The sequence below is a fragment of the Rhineura floridana genome, chromosome 4 (genome assembly GCF_030035675.1).
Source record: "Rhineura floridana isolate rRhiFlo1 chromosome 4, rRhiFlo1.hap2, whole genome shotgun sequence".
Taxonomy (NCBI): domain Eukaryota; kingdom Metazoa; phylum Chordata; class Lepidosauria; order Squamata; family Rhineuridae; genus Rhineura; species Rhineura floridana.
This window is the reverse complement of record NC_084483.1, coordinates 83,138,529-83,145,012: the sequence shown is the minus strand read 5'-3', so window position 1 is coordinate 83,145,012 and position 6,484 is coordinate 83,138,529.

Sequence of the window (6,484 nt, the reverse complement as noted above, 5' to 3'; positions counted from 1 at the left end):
GGTGAACTTTTTTTGCCTCCAGGGGTCTTCAGAAGCCTATTTCGTTTAGTGCTTTGAAAGGAGCTTTGCAGGCACCACCAATCAGTTGATTGGCGATGCCCTGTTAACACCCTTTTCACTGATCTAGTTTTGTGGGGCAGGTGGGTGTAGCTTGGCCACAATGGCCTTGCAGGACAGATGGGGAGGCCTGGTGGGCCTAATTTCCCACCCCTGTATTAAAACAATGGCCCAGCCTAATCCTGTGTTTTTAATGCGGTTTCAGATGCAGAAAACTATGTGAAGGTGTAGCACACAGCTAAAAACTATCCAGACAGCTAGTATAATATAACTGTTAAGAGAAAGAGTTGTGAGCAAGAAAGTTATGGCAAAATAAGGACAGTGGTATATTTTTTGAACATTCACCCTTTTAAAAATGTGCACGTTTTTCATTTAGGCTTACACATATGAAACGTTGGGAGGCCAAATGCATCTAATTTGGTGGCAACTCCTTCCAAGTATCACTTGTATTGTTACAGTCACGGAGGTACATTGTGGAAGCATTTATAAGCTTCACAATGAAAAAAACACAATGTGATTTTATAAGGACAAAAGGGAAAAAAAGTCATACCAGAGCGCCAAATATGTGAAAAATAAAAGTAAAACAAAACTCCAAACCCCTCAAATAAAAAGAGTCAATCTCTTTTCAAAGAAAACTAATGGTTTCATGATGTGAGTAGTTATCTTCATTACTACAAGACAGATGGTTTCATAAATACAAGAGCCATGGTGGGGTAATATTTGTAAAAATTTAAGGCCAGAGAGCTTTCTAACCTTAGAACAACTAGAAATGCTAACTGATAATGAGAAGCAGATCTACAAACCAGGAATCTATGTAAACAGAGGCTGGTAAAAACAATGCTCAAGTTTACATTGTCAATTCAAAGAAAGTGATGTGCTCTTAAAAGCCATTGCTCTCAATGGCCAAGTTTCTGATTTCACTGCAGTTTTTAAGCAATACAGACGTTAATAATGACAGAAGGTCTAACCCTTTCATTTCAGACCTTAATGCTCCTAGCTGTCTTGGCCAGGCCAGAATTGACCACTGCTGTTGCATTAGCTTCAGATTACTCTCATCACATCCATGCTTCCTGCTCTTTCTAGTCAAGTAGCCTGTGGGACTAGCTGTCTGGTAATGGAGCCTCTAGAATGTTTTTTCCTTCTATAATTCCTTTGAGGGTTTCCGGGGAACCGAGTGTTCTCCCTCCTCAGGGACTTCTCTTTGATTTGGCATGGCTAAGAAGCAACTTCATTCTTACAAATGATCTCTCGTTCACTAAAACTAGACAAGATGGAGGGAGATCCATGACTGTAGCTTGTGTGTGCGCGTGCGTTTAGAAATTAGCAAACACAGCAATGGCAGTGGGCTGATTTGGATTGAGACCCAGCACTTGTGCCCTGCTCCCTTTTTTGTGGCTGAAAACAGTCCCCTGCCTCAGTTGCCATTTGTCTTGCAGGACACAACATCACAGCAGCAGTTTCAGGAGAGAGGGTTTCCATTAAAAAATGAACCTGAAAAAAAGAATGTAACTGTACCTTCCTCTGTGTTTCCATCCCATCCCTTCCCCCTTATGTTTACATTTGCTGTTTTTTTAAAAACAACAACAACAACCCTGTAGGAGATATGTGGTTTATAGATCTCCCACTTATTCACCTATTTGCATCTTTCATGTCCAGGCATTGGGAACTTCTTTCCTTTATGTTGGAACTCTCCATGATTGTGTCACTAGCATATACTCATTTGAATAATGTGACGCCTGATCCACAGCTTTAGTCAACTGAATGTCTATCTTCCAGCAATGGGTGCTATGCAGTTTCATTTAAGTCAGCAGTGGGAGACTTTTCTGAGCCCAAGGGCCACCTCCTCTTGTTGCCAACCCTCCGAGGGCCACAATGCCAGTGGTGAGTGGGGCAGTTGGCAGTGGGTGTTGCCACACACTTGCATACGTGCAAAAACATGCATGCAGACAGACAGACACACATACACACACATTTTAGGCTCTGGGATAAAGTGTGAAAATTCTTAACATTGTGACTACACATCAACTGGCAGTTCCTTATCAGTATACAGATTTCTATAATACTTTTGTGTATATGTATATGTCACCATTGCTCTTTTCTTCAACACCTTTTGTCATATAAAATGTTGCTGATGAGTCTTATGCTGATTCTAAACCAATGCAATACAGTAGCAGTCTGAAAGGGATAAGAATACAACAGAAAAGTTGCTGTAACGTTTGAAAACATGTAATAATACTAATATTAATGATGTTTAAAGTGCCAGTAGGAACTAATACCCATGGCCAGCACAAGATGTGAACTATCTGAGGCAAAGAAGACCAGCTGCCACTTCTTCGTGTGCTCTGACCCTTACAGTCACCTCCTCTTCCTCCCTCCCCTTCTTCTGTCATGGCCTCCTCCATCTTCCCCCTCTGCCAGCTATCTTTTGGGCTATCTCGTGTTGAGGATCGTAGGGTCAGTGGCACCGGAGGTGGTTGCATTAGTCACTAGCTGGCCGGCCAGCCAGCAAAATGGTGGCAGGAAGCTCTGTAGATAGCAGGCAGTGTTGGGTGGGCTGGGAGGTGGCACCAGCCCACCACCCTTGTCCATCCACTGCTTGAAGAAGAGAGTTGACCTTGCCTAATGGGGAGACCAGCCCTGCTATCATCTCATTGAAAATAGCAGGTGCAAGGTGGCCAGCTTTCCAGCCAGGGACCTGGTAGGGGACCAAGGGTTAAAGCCTCTGCATGCCATGGTCTTGATGTGTCTCTACCCAACCCCATACTTATTTGTTTCAAAAAATCCCATGCAAAACCAAACAATGTGAATGAAGTCACATCTAGCCTGGCCCAAAATAAATGGGAAGAGGTTACGGAAAGAAAATGTGAGTGAAAAACTTGAAATAAATCATTTGCATGTGGACTAGACAATGTGCAAGTTGCACTGAATAGGGCTAGCAGCAGGGTAATGCTAATTGGCCATTAGGCAGAAAATTGCTTTTTAAACCTTCTGTTGACTTGATGCACCTTTAACATCACATATCAGCCAATAGTTTGTAACTGTGACCGTAGCCCAAAGATCTGTTAGGCTGTCATGCCCTCATGAAATTCCATTCCATTCGCTTCAGTTATAAAGGGAAATATTTGTATGCGTGGATCTTTCAAATTGTGCACCTGGAACATTCCCCAGTATGAAGAGCACACAAAAACCTGTCTTCCTGTGCAGCAGAGCGCCATATGTGCTTTGGGACTGCTGAACCAATGTTTTTATGTTTTACTGCAGTAGCCTGCTTACCAGCAATAGCCTCACCTCTGCTTCATCTCCAACCTGCTCTTGCTTCGTCCTTACAAACTATCCTCAGGCAATGGCATAACCATACTCCCTAATGTGGAAGAAATGCAAATTGTCTGGCAGAACAACCTGAGCCTGTGGGGTCTCCCAATGATTGTTGCTGGGATGAGCATTAGTTGTGCCAAAGATTACAGATATGATTTGTCAATTGATTCAATAGCACAACTCTCTCCAGCTTCAGGGAAGGAAGGATATTACCCTGTGTATAACAAAAACAGACTGGACCAAATAATGTAAACACAGCTTTTAAATACATGCACTAATTTCTATATACCAACATCAATGGTATGTTTATGAGTTAAAGAAACAGCCCAATACCTATTAGAATAAAAATGAAAGGGCTCAACAAGTTATAATTGATCTAATTATACCCCATACAGATTGTGAAGACAGGTGGAAAGGGAATCTCTTTGTGTAATTCACAGATATATAAATCCCAGGAAGCTTTGAAAATCTTGCAAGAGATAGGCTTATTTAACATTAAACTGTCTGAGCAAGAAAGGATCAGGCAATGCTTGGAAGAATACTAACTGCAGACAAGAGATACATAAACAGAGATAACACTGCTTGCTTGGTATCAACAGGCATTCTCCAATCTCTCAGAAGCAGATTTGGCCTGCAGAAGGAAGGGGACCTTTTCACCTTCATTCACAGAAGTCTTTACTGGACATGTATCCTTCCATAAGAGAAGGAACTCAATTAGATACAAGTCATTGAACTCACTGGGGGTTACTTCTACATAGACATGTATTCAACTATGCTGTAAAAAATGTTAATCTGCTATAATTAATGTTGGAAATTTCTCTCTCTCTCTGTGTGTATATATATAACAGTTAACCTCTGAAAACTTCTCATTTCCCTCTGATCCATTGCTTTTAGATTTGATGTAGAGTTGCAATTATCTAGTAAACTTTATAGAGCTATTTTAGGGCTAGTTTAGTGGCCCTGGTAATTTTCTATGCATGGTTGGTCACCCTCCTGTCACCTCATGAAGTAATGGAATCCCATGATATTTGTGCCATTACCACAATCCCTTTCCTTGTGAATGTGATAGAAAGCAGAAATCATGCAAACTCCACGTAACTGGCTTTGCACATATGCCTAGCTCATGTTTGATTCCCTTTAAGCACTGGTGGATGCATACATTTCCAGTACATATGCCAGGGATAGCATTGTGGGGATCATAGGAGTTGGTTGATCTTTAATCAATTTAAGACATTTAACATTGAAGTCTATTATAATGTCAGGCATGCTCAGTAAGAATCAACTGTCAGTGTTCTAAAAGCCAGACTCACAGCTGTTTGGCTTCAACTCCTATTTCCCTGTCAGAGCTCCAGTGGCTAGAGTGGTTGAACAGTCAGCCTCTCTTCTGGGGATTGTAGCCCTGTGAAGGGGGAATAGGGTGTGTCCTAGCAACTCTCAGCACCCTTCACAAACTACACTTCCCAGGATTCTTTGGGGGAAGCCATGCCTGTCTAAAGTGAAATAAAGGTCTGGTGTGGAAGTAGCCAGTGACAGCTTTCTTTTAAATATGGGTGAGAGACTACATGTGCCTGCTGTAGAATAAAAAAGTGGGGGAAACCCTGAAAAACAATGATACTGTTCACAATTTACCTTTTGGAAAGGAAAGGGGCTTTCCCTCTGCCCAGTGCCCATCCACCCAATCTCCTTCCCTGCCCCTCTCCCAAGTCAGTTTCACCTATCCTAAGCATGACTGTACAGGAGTAAATTCAATTTAAAAAGCATGCAAATTATCAAACCTGCCCTCCCTCCTGCCTCCTATCCCCTCCCTTTTGCCCCTTCCCTCCTCCTTCCTTCACCCCTCCCTCCCCCATCCCCTTCCAATCCCCTCCTTCCCATCCCTTCCTCCTTCCCTTCCCTGTTCCCTCCCCTCCCCCTCCTCCATGGTCAGTTTTAGCTATCCTAAGCATGATTGCATGGGAGTAAATCTCATTAAACTCAATAAGCATGCAAATCATCAGACCTGCCTTTCCCCTCCATTCTCCCCTTTCCCCCTCTCATCTCCTTCCCCCTCTCCTTCAACTCTTCTCCCCTCCTTCCCCTCTCCTCTCCTCTCCTCCTCCCTTCTTCCTCCCCTCCACTCTTCCTTCTTCCTCCTCTCTTGTCCACTCCTGCCCTCCCTCCATCCCTCCTCCTCCCCCTCCTCCTCCCCCATGGTCAGTTTTACCTATCCTAAGCATAATTGCATGGGAACTTAATAGGCATGCAAATGATCAAACCTGCCCTCCTCCTCCCCTCCCCCTCCCACCTGCTCCCATCCCCCTCCTTCCCTCTGCCCTTCCCACTCCACTTCACCCTCCTCCACTCCCCCTGTGCTTCCTCCTCCTCCCCTCCCTATCACCCCCCCGGTCAGTTTCACCTATCCTAAGCATGATTGCACGGGAATAAATCCCATTGAACTCAATAAGCATGCACATGATAAATCCGTTCTCAGAAAATTTGCACAGGATCCAATTTCTTACCTCCCGGATTAAAAAGCAGAGAAATTCACTTCTAGGCAAAAATCTTGCAGTTTAAGAATGTACCTATAGCCCACAGATATTTCTATCAAACTTTAAAAAGCAGGGAAATTGGGCAGCTCTAGTGACTGCACCAGGGGAGCAGGAGACCTGACCTCCTCTCTGGGATATTGTACTGCCCTACAAATTTGTCAAAATGCAAACACAATTTTGGTTGGCCTTTCACAGTCCAATTAACTTCCTGTGTAGGTTGGAAGAATTTGGTAACGTGCCTCTGAGCAACACTTTGCAAAATTTACACTAAAAAAACTCCAAAAACAATTGTGGAATAATAGCACTGACTAATGGCAAAATAGTGTCCAGTAGACATGAGGAGTGTCTCAGTTTGCACACGATAAAACAATGGGAGGTGAAATATATTCTAGCAAATTTCTAGGTGTGCTCTGTGTTTATAATTGACCATGCTCACATTTCTTTAAGTGAAGTAATTTAAGCATAGCAGGCTGAAAAAATGCATCTTGGGAAGGCCAAGTTTGTTTTTTCCAACAGCTAAATTTATTGCTTAAGTAGTAACGTATTGTAATCAATCTGATTTTACATCAAACTGCAGTTTCAGA